Genomic DNA, 25,929 nt, shown 5'->3' on the forward strand with positions numbered 1-25,929 from the left:
AAGCCCGCGGAAGTCACAATACATCTCTGCTTTTCTCCCCACATTATATTCTCCATGTTCCAGGAATTTTGTTGTCAGTCTCAGCCTTGCTGTTCTGGGAAAGAAAAAATAGGAGGAGGAGGAGGGAAGCCACGTCTCCTGAATACTGCCCGTGTGCCCAGCACAGTGACTTCTATTGTATAGTCAGCATCTCACTGGGGAGGACAGGTGAGTCTTCAAGAAGACATATATAATCAGCCAAGCTGCAATTTGATCACTGATCTTTAAAAAACTAGCCCCCAAAACATAATGTCAAGCAATGGAAATGGCTATATTGATGGATATCTTGATTCAGATGTAAATCAGGATACATTCAAATGCCAAATGTAGTGCTCAAGGTCCCCCAATATGACTGGCCACTGCACAGTCAAACCCTTGGATACAGGGCAGGCAGTGTGCACAGAAGAAACCCAGAGCCTTCCTGGTGATGATTCGAGCTGCATACTCTCTCTCCTCTTTTCATGCACACAGTTTCACTCTCTACTTAAAGTAAAACATCCCAAGAAGCTCCTTCTCTGCTTTTCCTCCCTCCCACTATCCACCTTGACTTGAGACTCCACTTTTGCAATGTCACAGTCTGCCGACTAAACACCAAACACCAGGTCCCCATGTGCATGTCAGCTCTGCAAGAAGCTGCATCCTGACATTGACCCTCCCACCCATCAGCACATCCAGCAAGTGTGTCACCAGCAAGATCAATCCCACGCTGCTCAGCACCGTTAGAAACCAAAACTAATAAATCATTTGCCTGCTCTCGGCCCACAGGTAGTAAGTGTGGTTCAATGCTGGTAATTATTTAAAAAAATGACTTTGGGAGCAAAAAAATCAAAACATGGGAGTATGTGTCTAATAGAAAAGGCCTGCAAAGAGATTTGGGAGTTCTAATGACTCCAAGGAGCAGGTGAAAGATCCCAGCGCCTGACGGTAGCTGGGCAGTCCGGTTGACAGAATTGATTCTTTCTCCCACCCCAACACCGCCAGGCCTTGTGTCTGCTCGCCTTCAGGTCCCCTGTGCCAGGCGTGGAGAGGTGGGGGCTGGAGTATTCCCTCCTGTCTTAATGTGTTTGCAGAAAAAAGCCCCTACAAACCCATCAATTACCAAGACTGTCAGTCCCAGAGAAGGTGTTGTGACAGTGATGGGGTCAGGTAAAGCCTTAAGGGGCTACAACGAGACACATTAAACCAGACTTTATGTCACCACCTCCTGTCCCCCATTAATACCCCCCTCAAAGTATACATTTTTCTTTTCCCTTTAACTTTCACAAGGATGTTTCTGGTTTCTGCAAAAAGTAGCATGGATGGCATGTCTTTATTATTTCAGCTGTCATTCATTAGAGTGACCTATGCTCCTCTAGGCTCTGAGCTCCCTCTCTGTCCCCCAAACCCCCCAAGCATGAACGGGCTGGCTGATGCTTCCATCCTTCCTCCATTTCATAAACAGAACATCTCTTAAAAGTCTGTGAGCATCCTCCTGCTGGATGTGAGAGATAAAAGTCCGACCCTCCTCTCAAATTCCCTCAAAACATTTTGTTCAGTTGCTGCAGAAGGAGTTTCTGGTTGTCATTCAGAACTGAAAATTTCATGTCAGTTACCAAAAAAAAAAAAAGTTCTCATAACTTTGCTGGTGGAATATGGCCTATGCCCAAGCAGAATTCAACCATGGTTCCTTGGGACCCTGCAATTGAATGCCACCTGCAAACACTGTTAACCAAGGTGACTATACATTCTCCAGAAATGTATAAATATCCTTTGATGGCCCAAACAGCCCATGACTAGGTTAATTCAGCCCATGAGTGAACTAAGTATGTAAAAATAATTCAATCTATTGTCTGACAGAACTGATTCATTACTGTTCACTGATTCAATAACTGTTCACTGAGTATCCATTCCATGTTAGGGAACATGTGAGCCATTCGGGATACAGAAAAAATGTTCCATTTCCAACTAACTTCAAGAAAATCACAACCAAAAGTTTCACACCTATGTAGACAGCTTGGGTGAGTTTTTTAATACAGCAAGAAAAGTGGAATTCATGTAAACAGATGAAAGGTATCCCATTAAAAAAAAATAGCACTAGAAAAAGGTATGTTCTCACCCCAGGTAAAAGAAAAAAAAAATTCTATAAGTTCATGCTGCAGAATTTACATTGAGCTGTGAAAGATATCAAGTGGTGTACTTTAGAAATCTACTGAAGCCTACAAATTATATTTAAAGGCATGGAAGCAAAGCTAAGTGCTTTAGCTTCAGAAGAAATGCAGTCAGTGCCCTGGAACCAATTCCCAGGAGAATGTCATGGTTCTCACTACCCAGCGAGTTAGTCAACAAGTCCAGGCAGGGACGTGAATTCACCTCCCATTCTAGACACTGATGAAATAGCACTCTCTATTACTCTAAAATATGTTAATCTCCATTTCAAATATCTACAGAGTAAGGCCAGAGAGGGAGATGACAGCTATTCTTATAATGTACTTATTTTTCTTTAAATACAGAAAATACTCAAATCCAGCATATATAGACTTACAATCACCACAAACTGATCAGCAGTTAGTTGATTTGCCAAGCTACCTGTACATGACTTTTTGAGTTAACCTCATACATAGTTTGAAGATTTTGCTGTGTTTATAAAGTCTAAAATATTTCATAAGCTCCAGTAACAATTCCTCAAAACGCTGAAAACCAAACACGCACATACGTTCCCCTCCCTAAGGTCTTTCGCTTCCTGGGGTCCAAATAGACAAGAGAGCCAGGAGCTTCCACTTAATTAGCACCTTTTTATATCAAAGTCAAGGTGAGGTACAAAAGATGCAGTAATCATTTAATAGCTCAGTCAGCTGTGCCAAGCTAACAGATGATAAGGAACAAAAGGAGAAAGACAGAAAGACTCCTCCATTGCAGATGTGCCAAAGGAAAGCTGTGGCATGCAACCAAATAGCCCTGAGTGTTTGTTACCCGTGTATTACACAAATGACACCACAGAAAGGGAAAAAATGTTATTAAAAAGCAACAACGAAAACAAAACAGTATCAGGTACAAACCAATGAAAACATTCTCATGAAACGGTTCTCTGAGAATTTTCTAACATTTCTTCTTGGCCACCATCTGAACTCACCTGGGAGAGAACAGGCCATAAGAATACACTTGGGATTTAGCAAAAATAAGTAAGAGGTTGTATAATTGACCACATTGCACATCTCACCTCTGGGGTTGGGGGTCCCCTGGTTCAAGACCCCAAGTGGGATACAAGGTCACACCCAGGGAGGGCCGTTCTCTCACCTCTCTGACCATCCAGGTGGAAATTAAAGATCCCAGGATACTTTTCAAAATAGCACAGGGGATCACCCAGCTGTCTGGACCAGCAGTCCACAGTCTCAATAAAATCCAACTTAATGTTCCCGGCTGGGAATGAGCCCTTCTCAAACATAGAGGAAAGTCTGTGCTCATGGACACAATTATGAAACTGTCCTTTGAGCACTGTAATTACTTTACAATCCACAGAGGACTTAAGATACTTGGAGAGTGAAGGATGCTATGAAAAAGTCGATTCGATTGTAATTTATAATTGAATTTATCCACAGAGAAACAAGCAGTCACTAAACAAAAGTATCTTCTAGGGAGCAAATTTACAGGTGTCGCTTTTACAACCACCGGTGGCTTAGCTCCAAGAAAATTCAAATTCCAAAGTGATAACTTTCCACAAAAACATAACTTCAGGGTTGAGTATTCATATTTAAAAAAAAAAAAAAGACATTCTCCCCAAGTAGCATTTTTGTAGCTTGATCCCCCACTAGTTTAATATATACTCACAGAAATAGAACTAACGTGTAAAGAAGGTGATCCTAAACTGAGTTTCCATCACCTCCTTCTAGTTGATCTTTAAATAACAATGGTTAGATGTTATGTGTTTTGTTTAAAACAAATTTAAAAAGGTAAAACCTATACACTATATTCATTTTATATTAATTGATTACAAAGAAAATACTGAGGTAAACATTAAGAATGTTTTAAAGGGAAACAAATTAATATCAACATTTTATGCAGCAAAGCTCATATAAACGGCCATAAATGACACTGCTAAATTTAAACATTGTATCCATAATCCACCTTTCAGCCTATGATCTGAAAGATACTTCTGTAATATGTGGGCAAGCAGATTTCCAAGAGAAAAGTGTAGCAAAGGATAGGGTAATGGGTTGTTTTAAGGTATATAAAAAATTATCACTATATAAAAAATTATTCCAAAATTTGCCAACTTGAAACAACAAACATTTACTATATTATAGTTTCCCTGAGTTGAGATTTCAGCAGTGGCTTAGCTGGAACCACAATCAAGCGTCAGCAGGCGTGGGGTCCCAAAGTTTGACTGAGTATGGATCTATTTCCAAGCTCACACATGTAATTGTTTAGAGGATTCAGTTCCACACAGGTTGTTGGACTGAGGGCTTCAGTTCCTCCTGGACTATTGGCCAGAGGCCTCCCTCACTTCCTTCCACATGAGTCTTTCCATTGAGCAGCTCACAACATGACAGTTGACTTCCTCAATGCAAGAAGCAAAAGAGAAAGATGGTGAGTAATAGGGAAGGAAGTCAGAGCCTTTCTGTATCCTCATCACAGAAGTGATATCCATCACATTTTTAGTATTATATTTGCCAGAAGTGAGTCACTTGGTCCAGCGTAGGAGGAGAGAGGATTATACAAGGTATGAACACCAGGAGGTAGGGACCAGTGGGGGCCATCTCAGAGGCTGCTTGCCCCAGGTAGGTACCTGTGTAGTGAATAATTAACTCTACCCAAAAGAACAGCAGTCTAGTCTGAATCTCCAAACCCTTGGAATCTCCTGAGTGATAGCAGTGCCTTTGTTATTCACGGCGGACCCCTCTTATGCTGATGAGGTTACTCATGGCGGGCCCCTGGAGAGTTTGTGCTCATAGATGACTCAGAGTGAAAGCTGGCCACCTTGAAAGCACAGTGAGATTAGAGGGTTGGGGCATTGAATCAGGTAATATCAGCTGGTCAAGGATTCTATCAAACATGCCTACATAATGAAGCCCCTGGACACTGATATTTGGTGACTGCTGTGACCTGAATATCCCCCCAAAATTTATATGTTAAAATGTAATCACCAATGTGACAGTATTAAGACATGGGGCCTTTCATAGTTGACTCAGGTATAAGGGCAGAGCCCTCATGGATGGAATTGGGATCCTTATAAAAAGACTTGAGGGAGTAAGTTTGCTCTCTTCTACTCTTCTGCCTTCTAAGGTCATTGAGACAGTGTCATCTATGAGGAATGGGCCCTCACCAGACACAGAACCTACTGGCACCTTGAGTTTGGACTTCCCAGCCTCCAGAAATGTGAGAAATAAATATTTGTTCTTTATGCATAGTACATAGTCTATGATATTTTATTGGAGCAGCACAAAGGGACTAAGACAGTGACCATAGTCTGGCCACACTGCATATGGTCACACTTCAACAACAGGAAGGTAACACATCCCTGAGGACACTGAAGCTTTGCATTTGAGACCCTCTGAGTCTCAAATTCTGTCCCATGTGTCTCTTCCTCTGGCTGGCTCTCATTTATGTCATTTTCCTATAATAAAACTGTAATTGCAAGTATCGTACTTTCTTGCATTCGGTGAGTCATTGTGGCAATTTATCAAACCTGAGGAAATCCATGGGAACCCCTAAATTTGTTGTTACTTTGTCTCATGTGAGGATGGGCCTGGGGATTCCCAAACTTGTTAAGTGGTGTCAGAAGTCTTGGGTTGACTTGACAGTTTTGGAAGACTGTCTCCTTAACCTTGAGTTTGGCTGACTCCAGGTTAATACCTGAGAGACGTTTGCTGTTCCACTTATTCGAAAACTATTTTGTTTGTTCATTTGTTTGGGTGTCAGTCTTGCATCTCTTTTTGAAGACAATTTCCTCAAGAGATATCCTAGATAAGAAAGTAGGAAAACTATTGCCACATTTTAGAGGACACCAGCCTCATCAAGTGATCACTCCCAGCCTAACAGAGCTCCTTCTGGGGCTATGGTAACCACTGGGTTGGCACAGGAGAGCTGGAAAGTGAACATGACAATGATGTTCCCTTTATGAATCCCACCAAACACAATGGCAGCTAAATTAATGAAATGTTTGTCAATTTACTGCCACAGTAAGTACTGTGAGATTTCTAGCTCGATGTGTTCTACTGAACATAATTTAGACAATATGAATTTTAGATCATTCCTTCAATTATACTCCCTATTTTTAATAAATGTTTACTGAGAGCATTCTATCTGCCAGGCACTGATGTAAGGGCTTCCTAGCATGACTTTATTTAATCCACAAGAATTATTCCATGAGGTAGTTGTCTGTTACTGCAGTAACCTTATTTTACAGATGAGAAAAGTGAAGAGCCAAGAGATTAAGTCCATAAGAAAAATAAAACTCTAAATTCACATTGAAAACCAAGTTAACAGATATTCTACCAGTTCTCCTTAGAGTCACTTTTACTTGGAATATAAAATTGACAGGCACTAGACTCTGTTTTTTCATTGCCATGGATTATCACTGTAAATTTAATGGATTTTAAAGGCAACTGAAATTATGTGTGAAAGAAAGAAAAACTACTAATGTCTTCTTAGAACAGGAATTGCAAACTCAAAAGATTTGGGGACCAGGCAGATAATGTGAATGAATAAGGGAAGCAGCTAGGTGGGGCTTCACTCAGCCCAGGAATGCCAGCCCTTCTACAGAATGCATGAACCCCATCACTGCCTGTGGGAATGAGGTCCAGCATTGCCTAACCACTGGCTTTTCAAGAAAAACCCAGGAACCTGAAGTTTTCTGAAAATAAAAATAATAAAAAATTAAAAACTTATTTTTAGATGTTGGCAACAAATTCATTTTTTAAACTCAAAGCTAAACAAAACACACCAGTGGTTCAGAAGTTTGACCCAGAAAAAATAACCAAGAGAACAACCATTATTTTGGCTCATTTAATCCCTGTCAAGAATCAAACCAGATTATCCTGGCTCCTGATTGGGGCCTACATGGCTTGACTCTATGGTGTGGGCCACTTCACAAATGAGTTCTTCACCTTCCAAATTTTGCAGACACAGAACTGACCAGCTGGAGACAGCTAAGAAAGAGATCACAGTATCATGAGCTCCTGAGGCTGGGAGAAACCTTAAAAAGACCTGATCCATTGAAGAAATCCTCCCACCCACATATCTAACAAGTAATTATCCAGATTATTCCAGAATCTTCTAAGGGATTAATCTAAGGGCTTCTTGAATCTAGGGAATTCATTTGAAGACATCTCATCTTCCTTCTAATGAGCTCCAGTCATTATGAAAGTTTTCCTAATACTGGCTTGAAGTGTGCCCTGCACTCATGCATCCTAGTTCTCTTCCCCTGGGTCCACCTGACTATACCACCCTCTTTGCACATGATATTTTCATATTCATAAACACCCTTTACACCAAGATTTATCTTACTTTAATTTAGCAACCTTCAGCCCTTCCACGTAGGAACTCCTAGGTACTCTAGTCACCCTCTTCTGGGCTAGCCTCATAATGTAAGTCTTCCCTTTAAAACATTGCACCTAAAACTGAACATGCAGGAGATGAGCTCAAACTGCTTCTCAAATTTAAAAAAAAAAAAAAAAAAGAAAGAAAATCCCACCAAAAAAGGCCATGCTATAGTTTGCCAGAGGGAAAACCCATAACACACTTTTTGGCCAACTTAGATACATGTTTGGAGAATTAGAATGAAATGGTCAAGTGTCTACTTTAAAATTTGAATTTGGTAATTTAGGAATTAAATTACATATTTATCCTGGATCACACATTCTAATAGAATAGATCAATTTAGAAGCATGGCTTTTCTGGCTGGGTGTGGTGGCTCATGCCTGTTAATCCCAGCACTTGGGGAGGTGAAGGCAGGAGGATCACCTGAGGTCAGGAGTTCCAGACCAGCCTGGGCACCATAGTGAGACTCCATCTCAACAACAACGATAAAATAGAAGCATGGTTTTTCTTTTCTACACATGGCATCAAAAACATTATTTGCTCTACCTTTGCACCTTTGACATCATCCCTGCCATCACTAGAGCCACCTTCAGAGTCACATAAATGAAACAGATTTCCAGAACATATCATTAGCTCTAAACTGCTCAAAGCATAGTACTTTTTTTTTTTTTTGAGATGGAGTTGCACTCTTGTTGCCCATGCTGGAGTGCAATGGCGCCATCTCGGTTCACCTCACCTTCACCTCCCAGGTTCAAGTGATTCTCCTGCCTCAGCCTTCCGAGTAGCTAGGATTACAGGCATGTGTCACCATGCCCAGCTAATTTTGCATTTTTAGTAGAGACGGGGTTTCTCCATGTTGGTCAGGCTGGTCTTGAACTCCTGTCCTCAGGTGATCTACTCACATGGGCCTCCCAAAATGCTGGGATTACAAGTGTGAGCCACTGCACCCGGTCTCAAAAGTGTAGTACTTTTTTAAAGTTTCACTGAAGTACAACATACATATACAGAAAAGGGCACAAATCATTCATGTTTAACTCATTGATCTTGCACAAAGTGAACCAACAGAACAACGCTTGCACTCATTACAATCCAGTGCCCCAGGAGTCCCACCCTTTTCCCCTTCAGAGGGAAACCAGTACTCTGACTTCTACCACAGCAGTTTAGAGGTGCCTGCTTTTGAATTTGATATAAGTGCTTTTTTTGTCTAGCTTCGTTTAGTCAATATTATGCCCGTGAGAGTCATCCATACCATTTCATATTGTAGTCACACTTGTAGTTCAAGGTTGAAGTTCACATCTGTGTGTGCTGCATTTGCTGTGTTGTTCCCCCAAACCACAAGTGCCTATTTGCATAATATTAGGCAGCTGGGCTTTTTAAATTCATCTCATAGGTTTATAGATGTGTGATTTCCACAATATAACCCCTCACTTGTTGGCTTTGTCAAGTGATCTTCAAAAATCAATAAAAGACTTGTTTTAATTTTGCATTTAAAACTGTGAGGCCGTACACCCAGGAATAATCACTAAATTCATATGAAATTTATTTGCCTTTTTTCGTTTATTCTATCAAGGGGCCTCTGTAAGCCTCGAAACTGGCATCAATTGAGGTGATATGTCTTGATAATACAATATATTTTTGTTTCCTAAGAGAGACTTGTTAGACCTTATAAGGTGGCTTTTTTTCTGATGGATAATTTTTGGAGAAAAAGCTCATCATATATTCAGGCATAAATTGTGTTTCATATTAACCTCTTATCAACTTGGGTTCCAGTATTTTCTCTTATTGAGCCTATAATTAGCTAAAATACCCAGATCTTTTGTACATGAGTTCCTACAGAACTATTTATCTCCAGAGTATATTTATATTTATACTTAACTTATACTTTTAAGTAAGTATAAATTTCATATTCAGATCATCATATACCTCCATGTACATTATGCTTGGGATTTTCCAAAGCACTTTCAAATGTGTTATCACAATAATTCAGTGCAATAGCCCAGGGAACGAATTGTTATGCACATTTTATAGATATGAATATAATTATCACTGATAGATTTCAATTTGTTTGAAGGGATAACGCTTATGTTTTACAAAAGGCTCCTTCAAATGGAAAAGAATACTATCTAGCAAAATCAAAATTCATGATATTTGAATATTCCCCAAAAAATACAAAAAGTAAGGTAGCACACAGCAAAACATGATTGCCATAAATAAAAGCAAATTCAAATAATAATGAGAACCATTTTAGACTTGGTAAATGAATGAGACAGAATCCAACAGTGATAAAATTGCAGAGAAATTGTTAAATTCAATATTTGCTGGTAACACCATAAATTTGTAAAATTCTTCTGGAAAAGTAAGTTGATAATATGTATACTTTTAAAACCAAAAACCAATCCACACCCTTTGACCAAATATTCCCCTAAATAAAATTTATTCTGGAGGAAATTATATAAAAGAAGAAAATATGTCATTTGCAGGGAGATGTTCATTACAATAATAAAAAAAAGGAAACAATGTAAATTTATTTCAATTTTTTAAATAAAGCTTTGTTCAAATGAATGCCATCCAATCTCTGTCTCTCTTTCATATACACTCACACATACCGTACTTTGCAAATATGGGAGAGAATATTACTGTTTCTATATTCCTATTACATCTTGTTCACTTCCAATATTCCCAATATTGTATTTCACATGATACTTTCTCATTTGAATTTTCTTATCTAACCCTAGTAGGTTAAGTTTGCTTTGGTCCAGGAACGGCCTTTTTGGCGAGGAAAAGGCTGACAGGTATAACATGATTTTCAGACTGCAAAACCAGATTGGAACTATGATCCTATGAATGGAGAGTCTGTGGCTGTGGCTATGCATTTACAAGTAAATTTTGTGATGAAAGTACATTTTCATGAATCTTCAGATAGCCTGAACAATTGCTTATCCAACAGTGCCGCCTCTAAACATTTTGGCAGATCACAGGACACCATCCCCAGCAGGCATCTCTCTTGTAGTGTAAAATGCACGGTGGCTCCCTCAATGTCTCACTGATAGCGGCAGTGGGGAGGGGGAGAGAAGGCTTCATCTATGTCCTTAGCAAGTATCATCTAAGCCCTTGCCTCCGTAAATATCATTTAGACTTTAACATGCAATCTGATTTTCTTAATTTAGAGGGGAAAATATTCATTTAGTTCATATATTTCCTGAGATGTGTGGGAAATGCCAGGAGGTGGAAAACTGGGTATTTATGGAGGTTTTGCACTTTTTAAACAATCTAGTGCCTTAACTTCCCCTCAAGGGAGACAGGAGAAGCAGCTCAGACCACTGAAACAGCATGCTCAATGTCAATGTTTGCCTTTCCAAATCCACATGTTTCTGGTCACTTCATGACATGTTTATTGGTCTTGACAGGCAAGGAATAGAACAGGAAACTGCAACCTTGCACCCATCTGACTGGTCTGTGGGCAGACCAGCCTTGGTTTCTGCTTTGTTGAGCTCCACATGGTAGCTAGAGGCCCTCCTGCCATTAACTCCCCTCACATCTGATTCTCTGTAAAATTTGTACCAGCAAGTCTAGGGCAGTTAAATATATGGCTTGGGTAATTAAGCAGGTTACAGATGAGTATTATTTGGTCTGCAAACAATTCTGTAAAAGGTTCCAGAGGGTTGTGTCTTGAGGCTTGTAGCTTATTTGTGGGGTTTTGGCAGGAAATGGCTAATTATGACACCTGCGCACGTTTCTATGCAATTGGGGCCTAGGGATTCACAACCTTGTGTACACAAGTCAGACTTGCCTCTGTGATGGGGAGCCACACAGCGGAGGACTGCAATCAAGCAGTGCCTTGTTAGCAGTGCTATGGAGGAAACAGCTCAGCTCAGGCTAGCAGCTTACCTCTATGCATTTCCCCAACAACCAATCCTAGGGATGCTGGCATCAAAATTAGCCGCTTACATGCTCCCTTATCCACTGCCGGTCTTCTGAAGGTGCACCAGTTCTTTGTGAAAACATTACTTCATAGATAGGACGTTATTGGAGAGCAACTTCTCTGTTGCTCTAGGTTAGTAATTCCACTGATGGCATCTGAGAAGCCTCTGTAAACCGGCAAGCAGAATTGGCAATGGGTATAAGCATGGAGAGAGAGCCATAGCTTTTATCTGTTTCTCAAAGATAACGGAGGGTGACTTTGCCTGATGTAAATGCTCCAATATCAGAGCAGTGTGGGATTGGTTGAAGGACTTTAGGAAACAAAATGTCACAAAACCACAGGGTGCCCAGCTGGAGCCATCTCCTCTTTTTCCTCCTGGATGTCCAGCTGACCCCATTTCCCAGCAGCTTTTAATGGTAGGTGTGGCCATGTGGCTGAGTCCTAGCCAAAGGAATATGAAAAGGAAGATGGCACCTGTTCTGGCCAAGGCTTTTAAGAGGTGACTGCCCCTCCTACAAATCCTTTCCCCTTTTATCAGTTCATGTAGAGGATGACAAGGGGGTAGGAGATGGTAGAACCATAAGTCAGAAGGAGTTTGGATTCCTGAGTCACCGTATGGAAGAAAGCTTCCCATCAACCAGGAACAGCTGCCTCAGACCAAGGAGCACAAAAACAAACTTCTCTTGAGTTGAACCATTCGTTATACATGTTTATACAGAGTAGGCTAGTCTACTGTAAGAGAGGGAGCAGCCTTGTCATATTTGCATTTTAGAATGGGCTGCACATTTCGAATATAGTTTTTCTAATGAAGAGAAACATAGGCTTTCACTGTACTGCAACACTTTTGTATCATCACTTTTCAAAGTGCCCGACACATCCCGCCATTCCCACAGCACCCAAATCTTAGACATCAAAAAAGCATTTTATTTATAGATCAGCTGCTGGGTCATCTCTTTCAGACTCATACCTAAGGATACAAAGTCTTCCAATATTATTTCCCTCAGTACAATATCCAATTTTTCCTTGAATATCTCTAGTTCTAGAGTCTTGACAGCTTCCTGGAATTATTCTACTGCCTGATTGACCTTCATGGTCCAGAATTTTCTTTTCCTCCATATCAGACTTTAGTTTTCTTTCTTCTGGCTTCACCAAGTAGTTGGCCAGACCTGGATGAATACGACCACTCCATAGTGAAAACCAGAAACACAGACTTAAATGACTTAAATGAGCCTTTATTAAGTACACCCTAGGTGTGATCTCATTTATCCTCATACTAATCCTCCATTTGACAGGCTGTAAGACTTTAAATAACCCACCCACCATCACAACACAAGGGATGGCAAGCCTAGATGCTCATGGGCTCACAGCTCGGCCCAGCCCAGCCCAGCCCATGCTAATTGGCTGTCTAGGACTCAGCTGATAGAAGCATTGCATCACTGATTCATGCTCAAGTTCCTCAGTCATTTGGGGAAATAAACCCTTGAGTTCACTGAGTATTTTTACTTTGGTGGAGTCCACTTCCCAGAGCTGAAACAATCATGTTTTATAAAGTATTCTAATTCCCTTGAAAGAGACTCAGGAGAAATTTTTGTAGGCAGGAGGTATACAGAGACAGTGGATTCAAGAAAATCATTTTCTCATTGCTCAAATTTTCTCATTGCTCATTTCTCATTGAAAATCATTTTCTCATTTCTCATTAGAAAATATTCACTCTGAAAAGGAGCTGGGGAATTTGGGAAATGTTATATTGTTGTTGGCCAGGTCCCTCTGCTCATGCACTGAAGATCTGAGACGAGCAGCCTGGGTGTCTCTTGTCTGTCCTCTTCATTCCCTGCCCTTGCAGAAATGGGAGAAAGGGTCTCCAGCCCCTCCGTCACATCCTGGTCCTCCTGTAATCTTTGTTCAGTTGTATGCAGAGGACCTTTGCAGGGGGAGGGAAGGGGCCAGGCCTTTCTGAGCCAAGGCAGAAGCATCCCCACCCACACTGGTCAGGGCAGAGGCATGGGGTCTGCAAAGACAGGGCAGCCCTGAGCCGGCTGTAGCCACAACATATCCAAGCCAAGCTCATCACCAGGGCTGGGTAATGAGGTCAATGTGAAAACAACTGGAAGGCACGTTCCCCAGGAAACACAAGCAGAGTGGAAACGGCCTGACCTTATGTTGCAGAATCCAAACCCATTGAGTCAATTGCTGGGAAACATGACATGACCTTTCAGATGCAGTGAACACTGCTGAGAGAGCAAGCTACCCTGCTCTTTTCCATTTGCTGCCCCGGAGGCAGCAAGTCACTGGAAATAACAGCCCCAGCTCCAATCTGTGCTCCTTTGATGAAACACACATGCACAGCACCGAGCTTGACACTGGGGCAGAAGTATGTGTAAGTACTTGTGTGTGCATACAGATACACACACACATATATATATGTATTATGTGTATATACTTTAAGTCCCTTTCAACTTAATGTTTCATATTCCATAATAGAATATGAAGTCATTCTAGCTTTATATTTTAAATAGAAGTCTTTTGGACCCAGTGCATATTTTTGAGTGAGAAAATAACCTTTATAGCCTCATTCTCGACAGCAGACAGCGACTTCCTCTTTGAGATCAATTAACAAAGCTACTTGCCCCTCCAGCACTGACCCAGCCCTGAAATAGACCCAATAAATCCTGCTTTTCTGCTTTCTACTGTCCTCCTATCTTTTCTACAGCTTATTAGAATCTAGACACAGAGCATGTTCTTCATGATTAGCAATTGCAAGTTAAAGGAAGGGACACAGCTCTTTCTGCAGAAAAACTGTTAAGTCTTGCTCTTGGGGTTCAAACCTCAAGCCAGGAATGCTTGCCTTGGAAGCCAGTTTGACAGATAAGCAGAAAAAACAGCTCTAGGGTCTCTGATGAGAAAGCTCCTTTGATGAAAGATTAGACAGGGGCCCACTACATGTCACCATAAGCCCCTCTGAAGACTTCATAATCATCCATAGTGCTAAATATTTTAACAGAAAAAATTTTCTTGCTGGGAAATGAAAAATGCACTTTACTAAGAGTCTGAAAAATATGATCCTACTTTTTAAAAAAGAAACTTGAGGTGAGGGTAGGGGTCCCAATGGGTAATTCATACACTGTTTCATCCTTATTGCTGCGGACGAGCAGAAGCAGCATGAGTAGGCTGGCTAAACCTGGGTTAATTACTTGGATATTGCATATATTGAGTTCCCGAAAAGATAATGTATGCCAAGATTGCTCTCCTCATATTCTGTGCTCTACTTAAACTTGGAATGACAAATAGGAAAGCTGGGAGGGCTCCTAGGAGCTATAAAATATACTCCCTGTAGATTACAAAATACTTTAAGCAATCATTAGAAAATGTAATCACTACTTTATCATATAAAACTGATTCTCACTGTTGGAGGCTGATTTTTGTAGGTTTAATATAGCTCTAGGTCATGCTTTATGCATCACTCTGCAGAAATGCTTTGCTGAAAGTTTCCATCAAGGTTAGCTTAGCCATGAGGAGGTCGGGGAGCCTAGACAGAGGTGTGGCCCTCCTTCCCACAGAGCTGGAAGAAGATCATAATTCTTGGACCCCTAAGAAGACTGAACTTTGGAGATGTTCCCAGTGGAGAAGTCCTACAGGTCCTGCTTTCTGTAGATAAACCCCATAAAATTTATCACATCAGCAAGTAATGGAATAGTCATGTGGAGTGAAAGTTGCCCTTGAAAATCCCTTAAGTAGCTTGTTAAGTTAAGCAACAATAATCATGATAACAGCTAGCACTTAGTAAAAGCTTACTATGACTGGCACTATTCTAACCTCAAGATGTAGGTATAATGACTAGTTTCATTTTATAGAACACTGGAAGCCTGGCTCCAGAGCCCTTGCTTGTTAGTACATGTGGCTTGGTATACAGTACTCCATACGTCACTGTGCTTGCATAAAAATTGAATGTCTGATGAACTATGAAGAGTGAAAACTAATCCTGTATGTCTTCCAGTGATGCATTTTCTTTTCCCAATAATACCACTGAAATTGTCATTTTCCTCTTGTAGTTGAAACTGATCCAATTGTCCCATAGAGCAGATGTTTACAGTTTCTTTGAATAGACACAGAAATTGATGCTTCCAGTCTTAAAAATCCTGAGAAAGTTACATTTGTCTTATCTGAGTTCATTTTTCAGGAAATCAATCATCAGGCCTCCTAGAGAGTATCAAGGAGCTGAAATTCACCAGATCACTGTCAGACCCCTCACCCATCATGACTGCCTAACTGCCCACCTGCTTCCTATTGACTAACTTCTCTTCCTTACTGCTCCCTATTCCTGTTTCCCCACACATTGTTACATTGATTCCCTGCTATATAAACTCCTAATTTTAGTCGGTCTGGGAGATGGATTTAAGACTGAGCTCCCATCTCCTTAGCTGCAGCACCCAGTCAAAGCCTTCTTCCTTGGCAAGACTCATTGTCTCAGTGATTGGCTTTCTCTGTGGTGAGCAGCAGGACCTAGACCAAACCCCTGGTGTTTCAGTAACATAGGGAGGTCATATAGTTGAACTTGAGTAAGTTAGGTGTCCACCCGACATGATTCTGTGTAAAGTAATTTAGGTGTCCATCCGACATTACACTGTGTGTAATGTGATTTTATTCAGTTGGGAATAATAGAAGTGGAGAATGCCTGGGAAAAAGCTACATCCTTCCCCAAACTGAGACAGTGCACGAGTAAAACCTAAACCTGGAATCAGAGACATAAAACATTTATACCTGCCAAGAACAATCAAAGATATATTTAAGAACTTCTTCTTCCATCATAGACTTAAATAACTAATTCTAGAAGAAAAAGGTTTGTTGGTCAATTGTTGGTCAATGGGAAAGATATGCTATGATTCTGAAACATTTCTGGGAGAGAATGGGGTTGCATATCCTCTAATAAATTCACCACACAGCCGTGCCATGCCCTTCAGCCTTAAAGGCACATAGTCCTGATTTTTTCAGTGCCCATATTTTGTCTCCAAAGGCCGACTCACTATAATTAAATTAATAGAGGCTAATACATAAGCCAATGCCTATGAACTAATGGCCTTGGTTTGACTGGACTATTTTTTGGCCACAGCCAGCATATTTTCTCCACTTAGGAGAGAATAGTAAATCAAATTTCAATCCAAAAGGGGCTTAAAGAACATTAAATCAGAGCCACAATATGTACCAGATCTGAAGACTGCAGCACAGATGAAGTGCTCGAGAGACTTTTCCCCACCATGGAAAGAACTTTACCAAGGAATATCACCCTAAATTCCTGCCTCCCAGTCCACAGCCTTACCACCCTGAGAATTGATTTCCTCCCTAACGTACATATCATCCACCACCAGAATGCAAATAACTTGCATGCAAAGTTTTAATACCTAATAGGGTTGAAAATATACCCACACTACACTCAGATGTGCAGAGAAAATGCACTTAATATACTTTCCTCCTGGGTAGCAGAAAAACATAAGTGTGCCAATTAAGCATTCTTCTGTCTGTTTGGGTTTGAACAATCTTCTCTTGGATTAAATAGCCAGTCTATGCAAAGTTCAACCCTCAGGCAAGAAGCTTTTTTTGTTGTCTCCCTAGGCAAATGTTCATCCTCTTCCCTAAGACGGTGACTGAAGGTGTGAGGGGAGCTCACTGTGTCTTCTCAAGCATGGGGATGGAAGGAGGAGAGAAGGTCCTTGGAGCTATAGTGTCCTCTGGATCTTCCTTGGCCTCTGCTACTGAGTGGCCGACAGCTGATCATCAACATATCAGTGGTCTCCAGAGTGTAGCTTTTTATCCTCAACATGAGGAACCTCCCCTCAAGAGTCCGTGGTTTACAGCCAATCACCACCAGGTTCAAAGGCCCAGCCACAGACCTGCACCTTCCATCACTGGGGGACAGAAGTTGCATCCCACACACCACCATGTTCAAGCCAACCTCACTTATCTAGCCCCCTGCTGCAAACACTGCTGTACTATCAACATACATCATGTTGAAAGTGACAGAGGACAGGTATATTCTTAGAAGACAAGGCAGGCAAGTATTCAAGACCTCCCCTATACCTATCTGGATGTTTCTAAAGCACTGCTGCCACTCTCCAGGGGTCGTTCTGTGACTCTATCCCTTCTTTACCACATGCTTCACTAAGCCAAAAGAGCCAGGCTTGGGCTTCCCCACCTCTAGGGCAGTGAACCTCATGCCCCAGCCTTCATAAGTAAAGGAGGGCCTTGCTCACAGTATAGAAAAACTATGCGATCTGAGGTCTCCAAATCTGGTGCTAATTCCACTTAAGAATTTGGGAAAGACTTTTTCCTTCAACAATGCCAAGAACAGCAAACCCAAGTCTAATTTGAAGGGCAAAGCTGAGCAGTGACTTATTTGATTAGGTATCTATGCTTCCCCTGTGTACCTGAGAGCCATTGCTCAGCACGTAGGAAGAACAGTGTTACAGAATAAGAAATTACAAAATATAGAATAAGAAAACTGTTTCATATTCAACAATGGCATGTTTGGTAATGCCTGCAGCTTGGATCTTTAGAAGTCTAGCATAATTAGACTATAATGCAAAGTGATAACTTTTTTTTGCGGCCTTGCCATATGCCAGGTACTAAATGAGGTTATTTATACCATTTCATTTAACTTACCAACCACCCTAAAAGGTAGATATTATTATTACCCATTTTATGAATGAGGTGACTGGGAGCTCACCCAAAATCTTACCATTTAGAAAGTGGTAGCACTTGATATTTGAGGCTGGGTCTGTCTGTGTCTGAACCATGTGCTCTTGCCACCACGTGAAGCTGCCTTTTCATGGGATCATCTCCTCTTCCCTTTGGGTTCCCAATAACCAAACAACTAATAAATGAATCAAGCCTGATTGCATTTGAACTTCTGACTGTTTCCAACCAATCTGGCAGAGAACCAATTTAAATACAACATGTTCTGGGCAAACATCTCAGACTGGCACAGGCAGTCACTGCCTATGCCCTGAACATCTGTCTCCACTGCTGTGCCAAGGGGCTGGGGACACCCAGCAGGGCTGAGCTCCCCAGATAATGTGCTGGAAGGAGGAGGATTCATAGAGTTATTTCTGTGTCACGCTTTCCTCACTGTGCAGTGCACAGAAGCACAATTTACATAGGCCTGTAATTAACAATACATCAAGATAATCCAGGGGACACTGGAAAGCTCACCATAAGAAAGAGGAACATGAATGGGCGTTTTCAGTGGTCTGAAATGGGAATGCCCTCCAGGTGGCAAGCAGAGTTTATTATTGATCCTAACTGGGCCCCCAGTCAGCCAAACACTACTTTTTGGAGGTGCAAAGATATATTGGAGCATTTGTAGCATAAAGTATATCATAGAGGAAAATGGAAGAAAAATATGCTGATATGAACCAAGGAAAATGGCCATACTGTGGTTTGTCTTGTTGTGAGACTTATCTTTTGATTGTTGCTTCTCTCTTTGCCCTTCCAGAGTGAACACAGAATGAGGCAAAGTGCACAGACTGAGATTAAAGGGTCTCAGGCTGGAGAGTTCTGACTGGCCCTGGGCCAAGGCAACCCTCAGGTTGGAGCAGGTGCCATCAGAGGCCCGGTTGCAGAGACGAGTGCCCAGGATACCAGGAACGATGTGGGACTGAGGGCAGCAAGGGCCAAAATACCTGCAGCAGCCAAGATGGATCCGGACTGGGCAGAGGAAGTAGGAAGAATATAGGCAGGGACAGCAGGAGGTAGGCCTCAGAAAACCACCGTAGGGTGACCTGTGACCTGGAAGCGTAGGCAAAAACAAATAGACAGGACGGAGATGGAAACATTGGCTCTCCCAGGCAGCCACAGAGGGAGAGAAGCTCTCCATGCCCACTCCCCTGCTCCCTGGCCAGGGTCTCTGCCCCGTCTCAGAATCCAGGGCCAGCAGGGGGAATCTACACTCTCCACATCCAGGACAAAGAAGCCAGGGAACCGGCCCCACATCCTACCAGGACAAGTCTGGGAAAATGTTCCCCGTGTCATTTATAGAGCCCTTTAGACAGCTTGCTTTTAGAGGACCAGTCCCCATGTAAGTGAAGAATAGCAGCGGCTCTGTATTCACTTCTTGTGGCTGCTTCTTAAGTACCCCAAGCTGGGTGGCTTAAAACAACATATTTATTCTCTTTCAGTTCTGGAAGTCAGTTGTCCAGAAGGAGTCTTGTGGGACTAAAATCAACGTATAAGAGAGTCATGTCCCTGTTTGGAGGGTCTAGGGGAGAATCTGTGTCCTCGACTTTTCCAATGTCCAGAGGCCTTCTGCCTCCCTTGGCTTGTGGCTCTTTTCAGCCTCTTCAAAGCCAGCTTCCTGCCGCCCTTCTATAAGAATCTTTGTGATTGCATTGGACCCACCCATATAATCCAAGAAAATCTCCCCATCTCAAGATCCTTAATCACATCTGCAAGGTCCCTTTTACCATGTAAGGTAAATATATTCACAGGTTCTGGGAATTAGGATGTGGGCATCTTTTGGAGGTATTACTCATCCTACCAGATGCTCTTACAATTTCTTTTCTATTATTTTGTTAATTTTTTCTTCAATACAGCAGGTACAGTCAAATGCCTCAATCCTTACGGTGCAGCTCCATCACTGTCCTGGTTTCCCTGTGGGGAGGAGCCTCTGAAACAGAAATTTGCATTCTAGTGGTTGACGGGGGCATGCTCCCAGATTGACACCTGGCTGACTTCACAAGGATACAACACAAGGGTGACATAGTACCGGCTCGTGCACTTAGAAGGGCACTCATTTTGTCTAAACCTCTGTTGCCACCATTTTGGAATTCTTCATAATGTATGAATGGAGGCCCCCATTTTTATTTTGCACTAAGCCCTGCAAAGCAGGTAGCCAAACTTGCCTACAGGCAATAAAGTTGCAGCAAAGAACAGAGAGAAGAGCTGGGCTGCAATGCAGTGATGAGAAAGGCCCTGACAGATCCCACAGTGAGGGAATGCATTAACTTATCTTCCTGCATCCACAAGGGGCATGGTTTCAAAGGCAAGAACTTCCCAGTGACATGCCTGACCTGCCTTCTTTCATGTCTCCATCGGGAGCCTAGGGTTCTTTGTCTAACTTTCACGCATGCATGAAAGGTAGACTGCCCAGGTGAGCTTCATTTGTTTACAAAAGCCCACGAAAAGCCCTGGAAGGAGGAGCTCTGTTATGGGTGGGACAACCAATCCAATGACAAAGTGAAAAATCAATCACTCCAGTGGATGTTTAAAGAAACTCCTCTCATGGGACAAGAACTTGAATGGGGTAGGAATAACACCTGGATTAAAAGTCTCCTCACCTGTGCAGACTCCACTTCTGGATCCCCTCCCACAACAGCCTGGGAGCACTCACGCACATGCTCTCTCACTCTCTCTCCCCCCCCGCCCCCGCTTCTGCTTCTCCTTCTCTCTCTCTCTCTCTCTCTCTCTCTGCCTAATAAATCGCTTTTCTGCAAAGCTCTTGGGGTCCAATATTTACTTGAACAATATCACCACACCACCAGGGTCTCCAACCCATTCTTGGGTTAAGTGAGAACCCAAGGACCTGGAAGAAAAACACATCCGTTCAGGGAACAGTAAGCGCCTCCTGCCCCGTTACAACAGGAGCTCCAGACCTGGGATGGCCCTGCAGAGGTGCCTTAATTGGCACGGGCTGAGGTCTTTACCTCCAAAGACCAGTCCTTGTATGCTGTCTGTTCTCAGGGAGGAACATAACCAAGGCAAATTCCTAGGCCAAGAGCCCTATGATGTCAACATTCCCAGCAGTGGAGGCATGAGTGTCTGGGTTCTCCAGGGGTAGACTGAGCAGCATGCACAGCATCCAATATGTGCTCAGTGAATAATAACTCACATCTCCATCTATGTAGTTACCACTGAGTCCACATATAGAGTACTTTTAGCACCCAAGAGGCTCCTTGTGCTGCACCCTGGTCCACAACTGTCCTCACAGAGATAAATGCTGATATCACTGCTACCATCATACATCAACTGTGCAGTTCTTGAACCTCACATCAATGGATTATTTTGGATCTTGCTCTTTTTACTCATTCATCCATGCTCTGGTGTACATCAATAATTCTTGCTCTTGTTGTATGTAATATTATATTTATCCATTCTCCTGAAGATAGACCTTTGGGATATGTCCAGTTGTGGAGAAATAACAGAAAAGCAGCTGCGAGTATTCTTGTACCTGTCTGTCAGTCATTTCTCTTGGATGTAGACATAGGAATGGGAATTGGTGCATTATAAGGTTAGCATGTGATTAGCTTTACTGGATACAGCTAACCTGTTTTCCAATTCAAAGTCCTACACAATTTTAAGTAGATTCTGGCTGGATAGAAAAGCAACTTAGAAAAACTGTAATGGACTAGCTGGACATGGTGGCTCATACCTGTAATCCCAGCACTTTGGGAGGTCAGGGTGGGCGGATCACGAGGTCAGGAGTTTGAGACCAGCCTGACCAACATGGTGAAACCCCGTCTCTTCTAAAAATACAAAAATTAGCTAGGTATGGGTGGTTCATGCCTGTAATCGCAGCTACTTAGGAGGCTGAGACAGGAGAATCGCTTGAACCTGGCAGGCAGAGATTGCAGTATGTGGAGATCGTGCCACTGCACTCCAGCCTGGGCAACAGAGCAAGACTGTCTCAAAAAAAAAAAAAGAAAAGAAAAAGAAAATATAATTGACTAATGTAGAGGAAAATGGCACCATCACTCCACATATATAACCACAATAGATGTGACTTTATCTGCAGTTTATAGGCTCATACAATTTTTTTTTTCCTTTGGCTGACTGGGACAGCAGAGAAGTTGGGATGTTCTACCCTAAATATTCTCTGAATAGAGCAAGTATTCAGCACTAGAGACCTCAGACACTCTCCTATTGATAGATTTTTTACTGAAGGCTCAGGAAAATCCCAGGCAAGGGCAAAGGGCTGGACTTTTGCTCAAGATGCCCTTAATAAACATGCTTGGATTGAAATGATCCACACAATGAGACCTGTGTTAACAAATCAGGAGGGGCCTAGGGGGACCTCTTTGATCTCTGTAGCCGATCAAATGGCTGAGAACTGGGCTTGCGACTGATAACACACATCTCTTCACAAGAGGCATGTGAAGTTTATTCTTCTGTAAAATTGGGATAGGAAAAGCCACTTCACAAGATTTTTGTGAGGATTCCATGAAATATTGTTCATGAAAGGGCTTACAAAGGATAAAGTGCAACATAAATCACAAGTTTTTATTATTAGCTATTTTCCTGTGCCACTTTTCCTAGCAGAAGTTAGGTGCCAGGTGTATGTTTATTAGCCTTTTTTTTTTTTTTTTTGAGACGGAGTTTCGCTCTTGTTACCCAGGCTGGAGTGCAATGGCGCGATCTCGGCTCACCGCAGCCTCCGCCTCCTGGGTTCAGGCAATTCTCCTGCCTCAGCCTCCTGAGTAGCAGGGATTACAGGCACGCGCCACCATGCCCAGCTGATTTTTTGTATTTTTAGTAGAGACGGGGTTTCACCATGTTGACCAGGATGGTCTCGATCTCTTGACCTCGCGATCCACCCGCTTCGGCCTCCCAAAGTGCTGGGATTACAGGCGTGAGCCACCGCGCCCGGCCCCCTTTTTTTTTTTTTAACCAAATTGAGCCTCTCCTTGCAGACAGATGTTGTCGTTGGTGAGTTTCTTCCTTATAAAGTTTCTATCTTGCTCAACACAAGGTCCTGAGAAAAGCAGGGGGTCCCTGGACTCCAGGAGACAAAAATACAGTGCAAAAGCCATTCTCCTCCCCTTGCAATGGTTTTGTTGAAAAAGTTTATTCCAAATAAAATCTTTAAAAGTTTTCTTGCCATGAAAAGGCATTCTTCCTACTGAAACAATCTTATAAATCCCATTTGGGTGCCCAGAGGAGTCATACAATACAACATACCTTATTCCTAGCTTACAGGTTCTCATTTAACATATGATAACAAAGTGTGGAATATGTATTTCTCCATTTCAAAGTTCACATTTTAAGTTTAAAGTGAGAGGGGATGGATGCGATGGCTCACCCTTGTAATCCCAGGACTTTGGGAGGCCAAGGTGGGTGAATTATTTGAGGTCAGGAGTTCAAGACCAGCCTGCCCAACATGGTGAAACACTAGCTCTACTAAAAATACAATAATTAGCCGGGTGTGGTGATGCACACCTGTAATCCCAGCTACTCGGGAGGCTGAAGCAGAAGAATCACTTGAACCTGAGAGACAGAGGTTACAGTGAGCCAAGATCATGCCACTGCACTCCAGCCTGGGTGACAGAGCGAGACTCCGTCTCAAAAAAAAGAAAAAGCATAGAGTAAGAGGGAAGGGAACACTGGAGGCAGAAATGACAGCAGACAGAAAAAAATGATAATGCAGGGGCTGACAGAACTGACAAAGAAGTTCAGGAAAGCAGCCTGGAGACATTTCATGTGAGAACATCTGGATAATGCCCAAAGAAACTGCAATGCTCTACAACTCAGGTTCACAACAACTTTGAGTCATGAAGAAAATATGACGTCATACTCATTTCATGAAGTGGTGGGAAAGGTATCACCCTTATTGAAATCTTTTCATTAAAAACACTTTGTAAAATATTTAACACAAAAAGAAAACCTCTGTCCCCAATCATTCCCAAATGGAGATCTATAAGATGTTTAAATGCAATATATTTACTGAATACAGGGTGGCTTGAAAAGTCCATTGCTGTGGCATAAACACCTCATCACCTAAATACAGTAACACTAAATAAAAACAGTTCTGGGAACACAGCTCATATTATGTAGGACTTTAATCACATTTTCTACTATTTCCCAAAGTGATAAAGAAGAAACTGATCAGAAATTCTTCACGTGAGAAAAACACAAGCAAAATGAGTCTAATCACATGCAGAGGTTCATTCACTTCCTACATTATTTACTGAGGCATAAATATATTATGCATTTTGTGCTGTTATCTTAACTCTTGAAATTTAGAAAGAAAAGAATTTGAAGCTTTTCCATTTGGAGGAGACAGAAAAACAGACAGTAATAACCATAAATTCCGAAGCATGTGGATAAATGGAATGCTGATGCATTGAAATAAAAAGCTACAATAATGTGGTGTTAAAACAAATACGCCCTCCTACATAATAGAAAAGAGGTCTCAAGGTTCCACTCATGTGAAAGGATCAGCAGATTTCTGCTCCATAATAACTGTTATTATTATTATTTATTAAGCACCCACCATATACTGATGCCTGAGGCACCATCTATACATGAAAGAGAAAAGATTTTTTTTAAAAAATCAGTGCTTGAAGGCCTTATGAAATAAGAGGATTCATATCTAACATAGGAAAGATTGTAATGGAAGCAATGTGCTTTTCCCATGTGTTTCATTTTATGGCTCCAATCAACACCAAGGAAGCTTTTTGTCCTTCTGGCCTTGAGAAAAAGCATCCATCAGGAATGCCTACAGGAACACAAGACTATAGGGGAGTTATCATCAACCCACTGGAGCTTCACATATATTTATAAACTCCACCTTCATTTATAACAAGTGCCTATTCACACTAATAAATATTAAGAATGAATCACATATCAAAAACACAGCTGAATACAAGCTGGGCATGGTGGCTCATGCCTGTAATCTCACACTTTGGGAGGCCAAGGCACGTGGATCACCTGAGGTCAGTAATTCAAAACTAGCCTGGCCAGCATGGTGAAACCCTGTGTCTACTTTAAAAATACAAAAAATTAACCGGGCATGGTGGCAGGTACTATGTACCTGTAATCCCTGCTACTCGGGAGGCTGAGGCAGGAGTGAACCTGGGAGGTGGAGGTTGCAGTGAGCCAAGATCATGCCACTGCACTCCAGCCAGGGTGACAGACTGAGACCCTATCTCAAAAAATAAAATAAAATAAACATAAATACCAATGAAGACAGCTGATTTTTTAAAATCAGAACAATGTGTTAATATTTTAGCTAGGTCTATATAACTAAGACAGGTAATCAGTTTGGTCAATTCAACTGAGTAACCAATCAAGTTAACAAATATATCATTCTAGTTTGTTTTTTAGATGAAAATGATCTGGCCACATGCAAGAAAGATGGATGGATGGATGGATGGTGGGTGGATGGATGGATGGATGGATGGGTGGGTGGATGGATGGGTGGGTGGATGAATGGATGGGTAGATGGGTAGATGGGTGGGAGGTGGGTAGAAGAATATAGGAATTGAGAGCAACAGAGAAAGAGGGGAGGAATTCTTGCTGATATGATCTGTTTCAAAACCCTTCCTAACAGCAGGCTCCAGATTTTAGCTATCTTCAGTAGGACTCATGTGAGCCCCAACTGAGCTCCAATTCTGGGGGATGTCATCTTTCTGGCCTTACTTCTCTCCATGGTCAAAAGCCACTTAGGATGTTTTGTAATTATCTGCTTG

At 41.9% G+C, this 25,929-nt stretch overlaps 1 long non-coding RNA gene across 2 annotated transcripts in view; it reads right to left on the minus strand.

Moving 5' to 3' along the window:
* Positions 1-3,585: 3,585 nt before the first annotated feature.
* Positions 3,586-25,929, minus strand: part of LOC119469538 — an 87,451-nt gene continuing 65,107 nt past the window's right edge. The window contains exons 1-3 of one of the 2 annotated variants that reach the window (XR_005198362.1): positions 11,443-12,016; positions 7,536-7,634; positions 3,586-4,569 (exon numbers count right to left, since the gene is read on the minus strand). This is a non-coding gene — a long non-coding RNA (uncharacterized LOC119469538). Of the gene's footprint in view, positions 4,570-7,535; positions 7,635-11,442; positions 12,017-25,929 lie in introns of those variants that run through there. The other variant, XR_005198363.1, reaches the window with a different exon arrangement.

The sequence above is a fragment of the Cebus imitator genome, unplaced genomic scaffold (assembly GCF_001604975.1).
Source record: "Cebus imitator isolate Cc_AM_T3 unplaced genomic scaffold, Cebus_imitator-1.0 Scaffold19, whole genome shotgun sequence".
In the NCBI taxonomy this organism is placed as follows: domain Eukaryota; kingdom Metazoa; phylum Chordata; class Mammalia; order Primates; family Cebidae; genus Cebus; species Cebus imitator.